Source organism: Mesocricetus auratus, unplaced genomic scaffold, assembly GCF_017639785.1.
Source record: "Mesocricetus auratus isolate SY011 unplaced genomic scaffold, BCM_Maur_2.0 Super-Scaffold_100019, whole genome shotgun sequence".
NCBI lineage: Eukaryota > Metazoa > Chordata > Mammalia > Rodentia > Cricetidae > Mesocricetus > Mesocricetus auratus.
This window is the reverse complement of record NW_024429200.1, coordinates 28,969,543-28,976,523: the sequence shown is the minus strand read 5'-3', so window position 1 is coordinate 28,976,523 and position 6,981 is coordinate 28,969,543. Positions and strand designations below refer to the sequence as shown.

The 6,981-nt window shown below is 41.3% G+C and overlaps 1 long non-coding RNA gene across 1 annotated transcript; it reads right to left on the bottom strand.

The window, feature by feature from the left end:
* Positions 1–2,570: 2,570 nt before the first annotated feature.
* LOC121133046 lies at positions 2,571–6,663 on the bottom strand. Its single transcript, XR_005869788.1, has 2 exons — positions 6,419–6,663; positions 2,571–2,976 (listed from the first exon to the last, which is right to left on the bottom strand). It is a non-coding gene; the product is annotated as an uncharacterized LOC121133046 (long non-coding RNA).
* Positions 6,664–6,981: the final 318 nt, after the last annotated feature.

The following is a 6,981-nucleotide window of genomic DNA, read 5'->3' as shown; positions in this document are numbered from 1 at the left end:
CTGTCACACAAAAAGACTTTGGGTGCCCATCTCACAATGAGAGACCTCTCTCAGCCTGGACTCTTGAGGGAGGGCCTGGGCCCTCCCCGGAATGAAATGACAGACTCTAGAGATCCCCCATGGAGGGCCTTACCCTCCCTGGGTAATGGAGTGGGGATAGGGTGGGGCACAGGGGGGAGCTGGTTGGAGGGAGTGGGCGTGGAGGGAAGAGAGAGGGAACTGGAACTGACGTGGGAAGCAAGCTTGTTTTTAGTTCAAATATATAATAAAAAAAAAGTGTTTAAAAAATGATGATCATGATGACCTAAGTCCATACTTAGATAGAATCTGGCCTGAAAAATGATACTTGTTATCATTGTTTTTATTTTTGTATTTTATAACTGTGTTAATCAACACACACATACCTTCCTTGTCCAGAGGGTAGTGGTTCTCCCTGAAGCCTTCCACGTTCTAGACTGTACCTCATCTAGACTGTGCATCTGCAATCATCGACATCACAGCCAAAGTAACTTCCTTGCTCATCCCAGTGGGCAGGACCACGGATCATGGGCCTCCACATAGTTTGTGGTGATCTCCCCCTGCTGTAGTAGGACCAGGTGGCAACACAGACTACAGACACCCACATAGCCTTCAGGGTTAACCTGGCCCATGGACATCAACATGGACATCAGCTGCAGACCCAGACATGACCCTTGGTGGCAGCACAGACCCAGACATTATCATGGTCTGAGGTGGCAGAACAGGACACTCAGATCAGTATGTCCCATGGTGGCTGAACGACCCACAGATGTTAACAGCACTTCACGAAGTAATACAGATTATGGTCCTCTGCAAGACCCAAGGTTAACTTGGACCAGAGACATCAACATCCTGACTGCAGTATGACCCAGATGTGGCCTTCAGAAACAGCATTGACACATATATCACCATGGCCTCCAAAGCAGTGCAGGCCATTCTCATCAATATGGCCCCTGACAGCATTAGGGCTATGACCATTGAGGTGGCTTCTGCCTGCAGCACAGACCACAGACATCCATATGGCCTCCAGCAGGGCACAGCTAGGTGGGGTGAGGTCTGTGTGGCTCTCCTCAACTGTTAGCCTTCCACCATGTGCACCTGCCCTGGGCTGGGGCCAATTGATGCTGATTTTAACCATTTAACTATTCTTCCTGTTAGATTTCCAATTTGAAAAACACTCCCCCTTTTTTTTAATCAACCACAGTTATCTTTCCTCCAACTTTATTGTCATATTCAACATCATAACTAATTTTCAAAATCTCCAATGCTTTGAACTGTTGAATTCTAGTACTATTCTGGGTTTACTTGGTCCTCAGTCTGTGAAAACTAGCTCATCCAGAGTCAGTCTTCCACCTGTAGCAAACCATTCCCATTGCTTCCCTGTCACAGAGGGTAAGCCCTGCCTAGAGGAATTGCTTCAAGAGATAATTTAAAATGTATTGCTTTATCTTTTGCATATTAATAGAATTACACTTGGTTTAATTATGTTGCAAATTTAGGTGCATTGGTTACTTATAATTTCTTTCTGTGTCCTTGACAGGACTGCATTGACTCATTCTACTCAGGAAGTTAATCAAATGAAATTATCCTAAATTTTTTTTATCCTAAATTTTTTTTCACTTTCTTTTCCCTAAAACTGTCCAGCTTTCCTTCTTCCTGAATTTACAGACATCATCCGATTTTGAACGTACACCCTTCAGTCTCACTCACACTGACTGCTTCTGTATTCATCTATTTTATCATCACTGAAGCCAAATGTCTGAGAGACATACCCTCCTGGGAAGAGGAATTGAATTCAGCCCACAGTGACTATCAATCAGTCCATTATGGCAGGAATTATATAGCAGAGCAGCTGACACTGTGATTGTCAGGAATCCACAGCAGCAATGGGAAGAGACAAGAGTAAAGCAGCCCCCAAGAGCATGGGCCAGCTCAACAGCATCCTCCACCCAGGCCTGCTTCACTTCCTCGGCTACACTGCCTCTGAGCAGTCTACTCAATCCTTGACTTCATCTGTTACTGAGATGATTTGCTAGCCTCTAGGACCCATCACCTAGCTTGTGGGAGTATGGGCAGCAGCTTAGTATATAAGACATTCTATAGGGGAACATAAATTAAGCAGGTAAATACATTTTGGGGGGCCTTAAACTGCCTAAATTACAATCTTTTACATAAAATATTATGCATAAAATTATCACTTGCCTGAAAAATGACTTAAAATGTAACATTTCAACTTGTCTTTTGAGCACAAAACAGAACTACATTTAGCATAATTCTAGAATGCAATGTGAACAAACCCAACTTGAGGTATGGAGACATAACTATAGATAAGAACTTGCTTCAGAACCAGATGAAAGAAACATTTTTGTTGTGTCATATTTAACCCCATGACCCAGACCGAAAAGTCAGAGGCAAGAGAAGAGAGCAGCCTTGATTAGAGAGGTCTCATGAAGAAGCCGCCAAGTACACACCTCGTATAGAGGTCACCAGATGATGTGGCAGATGCTGCTCAAGAAATATGCGCAGCTTTTTCATATAACACTTAGTGAGGATAAATTATTCATTGACTATTTTAATGATCTTAATATCCTCTGCTTTGTACTTATTGAAGCAGTAAAACAAACTAGTCATTGTAAAACCTTTTTGGAAGCTTTACTCCAAATACTTCAATTCTTTTGCACAGAAGCGTAGACACTGCATTAACTGTTTGACTTGCTGTCTTGATGAAATGCAGCTAAATGAAGAAAGGGATCATTTTGGGGTCTCAGTGATAGGGTGATAATCCATCATGGCAGCAGGGGCTCGGGTCAGCTTGTCACACTGTCATTGTATCTGGGAAGTGAGTATTGGTCCTCTTCTCATTTTAGCCCTTCTTCCTTTTCATGCCATGGAGGACTCTATTTCTTGGGATGCTCATGTCCACATTCAGGGTGTTTATTCCCTCCTCAGCTCATAACTCTAGAAATAACAACAGAGGTACCCAGAAGCATGAGTCCTGTGTGATTCTAATCCAGTAACGTTGACAATTAGGATTGGCCACCACCACAACAAAATTAGTTTCCAGGTTTATCTTAGATTGTATAGTAGGTGTAACACAGCTACATGTCTCACTGCTGTTAAAAAAACACTTAGCAAGAGCAACTTAAGAAAGGAAAGAGTCTTTTTTTGTTTTGTTTTGTTTTTTTTTGTTCGTTTTTGTTTTTGGTTTTTTTTTGGCCACAGTTTCAGCACATTCAAACATGGCAGGGCTGGCATAGATACACAAACCTGAGGCAACTAGCCACAGTGCATAGATAGTTCAGGACCATAGTCAGATGCTGATAGTCACATGGTTTTCTCCTTTTTCTTCAGCCTAAGTTCTCAGCCCAAAGACTGATTCCCTTAACTATTAACATACTCCTGAGGACATCCCTCATGGTGGTGCCCAGAGGTTTGTTGCCATGGTGATCCTAAACTGACAGCCAAGACTAAGTGTCACACAACTAGTAATAGTAGTACTAAAGCAGTGATCATGTGTTAGCTATCTATGATAGTACTTCTGTTTTTCTTACACTGCATCAGCAAAATCCTCCTAGAAAGCGCATTTTAAAGTTGTTCTTAAGATACTAAATAATGCTTCTTTGTGTGAAATGAGCACAGACAGGCCACAAAACACCGTTCTTCTGGATCCATAAGCACTGCCTGCCTTTGGAACTATTGTCTTGAAGCACATTTCTGCTACTAGTTGCTCTGGACTCTAATTTTGATGTTGCTTCAATTTAGCGATAAAACAGCTTGATCGTAAGATTTTAAGTTATTCTGTTATTATTCAGTATTTCTACACTGTAGTGTCAGTTATAATGACTAAGTAGTTTTGTTAATTATTTCTCTGTATGAAGATTCTGATATTTCAAGTTTATCTTAAATCTCAATTACTTCATTAAAACTTCCTAAAATTAAACTAGTAGAAATTAATAGACGTTTCTCTTGATAGTCACTGCACAGTGACCTTATTATTTAAAAAGTATATTCTGCCATTGTAATTACTAATATGTCTTGTAGCATATGACAAATAGTCTTTGATATCCAACATACTCCACAAATGTCAATTGAGCAAAAGCTAAATGAGTGTATTTAAAAATAGGTACCCAGTTTTGGTCTAAAAAGCACAGCTCACATCTTAAAGGGAATAATAGTTAGTTTTTGCTGGAGCCATTTTGAGTGATCATGGCCCAGGAACACAGATTTAGGTTGCCGTAAATTCTACTTCCTGACATGGAAGAAGTTTCATGAAGTTTTTAAAGTTTTTTAGAACAAAGAAAATCATAAATCAACACAAGTTTAAAATAGATTGGTCAGTAAAATAGACAGGCAGATTAATGTGATGTGGGAATCTTTTCTATAGACTCAAAATGCTGTTTGATGACATTCTTAGTTTTTTGGTTGGTGGTTAATAGACTATGAAAGGCTTCTATTTAGTCATGAGGTGTTAGTGCTGACGTAGACACATAGTAGTGGGCAAGGAATAGCTGTTGCTGGGCGCTTGAACTAACCCAAGATAAGGTAACTGGCCTCTAGACAGGCAACATTCCAATCTTCCCATAGTACTGAAATTCTGATCAGTCACTCTGTGCAGACAATGATTCAAGAGTTTTGACTCACAACAGGACAAAACTTCTTCCTGGGGTTTTCATTCACACCAGTAAGAAAAAAATGTCTGATATAGGATTATTAGGTCACTGTGTAGTATTTAACATACAATAAAGACTTCCAGGCCCTACCTGAATTGTGTTGCCTTAGATTCCATTCCAAAGTGATCGTAATTATGTGTTCCATTATTCAAAGACATGATATGACAATTCACACAAGGCACTTTCCTGGGACCCAGGGAAAGGAAGATGAAGCACTTGTCTGTTAGCCTCTTTTTCTTGGCCTTGAGACCTCTGAAGCTATTCAAGTCTCCAGGAAACTTGTGACTGGCCTAGGAGTCCAAATGTATCACACACCTATGTGAATATTCGGGAGGTAGGCATTGTCAAACATGTTGTCTATTCACACACAGCTCTAACTCGTCATTTAGGCAACAGACATAGTGCTGAATTCCCTTCCTCAAATATGGGAGGAAAGAGGGAGAACTCAAATTGTCAAAATTCACTCACAAATCCAAACCTTTTAACATCCTACTGCCTCAGTTTCATCACTGCAATCCTCTGTCACGTGAAATCTTTGGAAATGGAAAATCTGTAGCTGTAGCCTTAAGTGAAAGCACCTTCCTACTTAAGTGACACAATCAAAGCGCTGACAAATGATACCGTATTAAGCAGTACTTTGTGTTTTTGTGTGTGTTTTTTTTTCTGGAGGTTTGACTAATTACTGATCATTATTTTATTATCCCGCAAAATAGCCTGAAATCTTTGCCTTTCAATGGGAAATAAGAGGGTAATTTAAAAACGTACTAATGGAGTTCCTGCCATTTCTCCTCCTCCACAGGAAGAAAGCCACGCCATCCACGGAAGGCTGTGCCAGCTCTTGCTTTCCTGAATGCTGCTGGAAGGCAAATAAGAGCTCTCCCAGAAACAGAAGCACAGCTGCAAGTGAGGTGTCTGGCCAAACCCTGATCCTTTCTCTGGCTGCTTCCTGCGTTCAGCTTCCTTCTTCTGAATAGTACTGATAAATTAGCATGGGGAGAGCTTTTGCTGGACTCTGGGCATGTGCCTCCAGGGCTTGGAGCCATAGCCTTCAGGAGCCATGCTGTGTGGGCCATTAAACAAATGACAAAGAAAGACGAAAACACTCCTTCTTAGCATAAATATCCAATGATTGATGACAGGCTCTTTTATTTATCCCTACCCAGGGTGTTTTCAAGTCTGTTCAGAGTCAGACCCTGGCTATCATGCAAATCACAGGGAAAATGTTTCATAGTTCACATAGCAGTCATTTCTCTGGGGTATTTTCTTCTCTCTTGTGTCTAAAACACTATCATCCTTGCCATGCCCAACATCGCCCATTGCTGCTTTGTATGGTTGGACTGAATCTAGCTATTAACCCATAATCTCCATATTCTAGTTTTCTAAATAATTGAATGAATTTAATTAGTGGCATGATTTAGTACTGTCAAAAAAAGACTTATCTATTCAAATTTCTGTGACAGAATCTTAATACTTTGAGGAGGGCAAGGTATACAGATTAATTTGATGAAAGAAGTTCACTAAGCATGGGATAGTTTACGTTTAAAAAAAATAGCCTTTCTGCAAGCAGTAGTAGTCTGCCCAGCTGTAGATGTGTCCCCCACAGAAAGAACATAGTAGCTGCAAAATTGTGTGGTTGAGCCCTTATTCTCTAATTCCCAGCACATTCGGTGGATTACATACTGTTTATGCATCCTGCAGCCTCCCGAGCCCTGTTTCTTTACAGTACTTACTCCTGCTGCTAAAAGGAAAATAGGCTCCGACAATCCTCTTTGCCTGCCAGAGCCGCTGCCTCTGAATGAACACATCCTGAGTCAAGCTGATCTCTGTGATCCTGGAATCCAACAGGAGATGAAAAGCATTCTGTGCTCCTCAAAGGGCAAAAATTGCTATTCGTTTAGGATTTACAGCAGAGCCCAAGCTTCCTCACAGAAGAGCCGATGCTATCCTTCCTGACTCCAAGGCCTTTGCTGAACCAGCTCAAAGTGCAGATGAACCGGAAGGCCCCAATCTGCCTCTGGCTCAGGCTCTCCTCCAGCCTGACACAGTTCAGTTCAGGAACAATAATGAGGCCATTGAATTTCCCACTGCAGCTGGGAGCTAGTGGTAAATGCTGAGGCTAAGTTGTTCAAATGACTGTGCAGGGGGACTAACAGATGAAGAAAGTGTAACCCAATTTACCCTGTATTCATACAAAATGGTTTTAAACACATAGTGCAAAGCTCTGCTATGATTCCCTGTAAAACATCCCAAGAACACCTTGGCAGAGGAAATTGACAACTAAAGGACCCCTCAA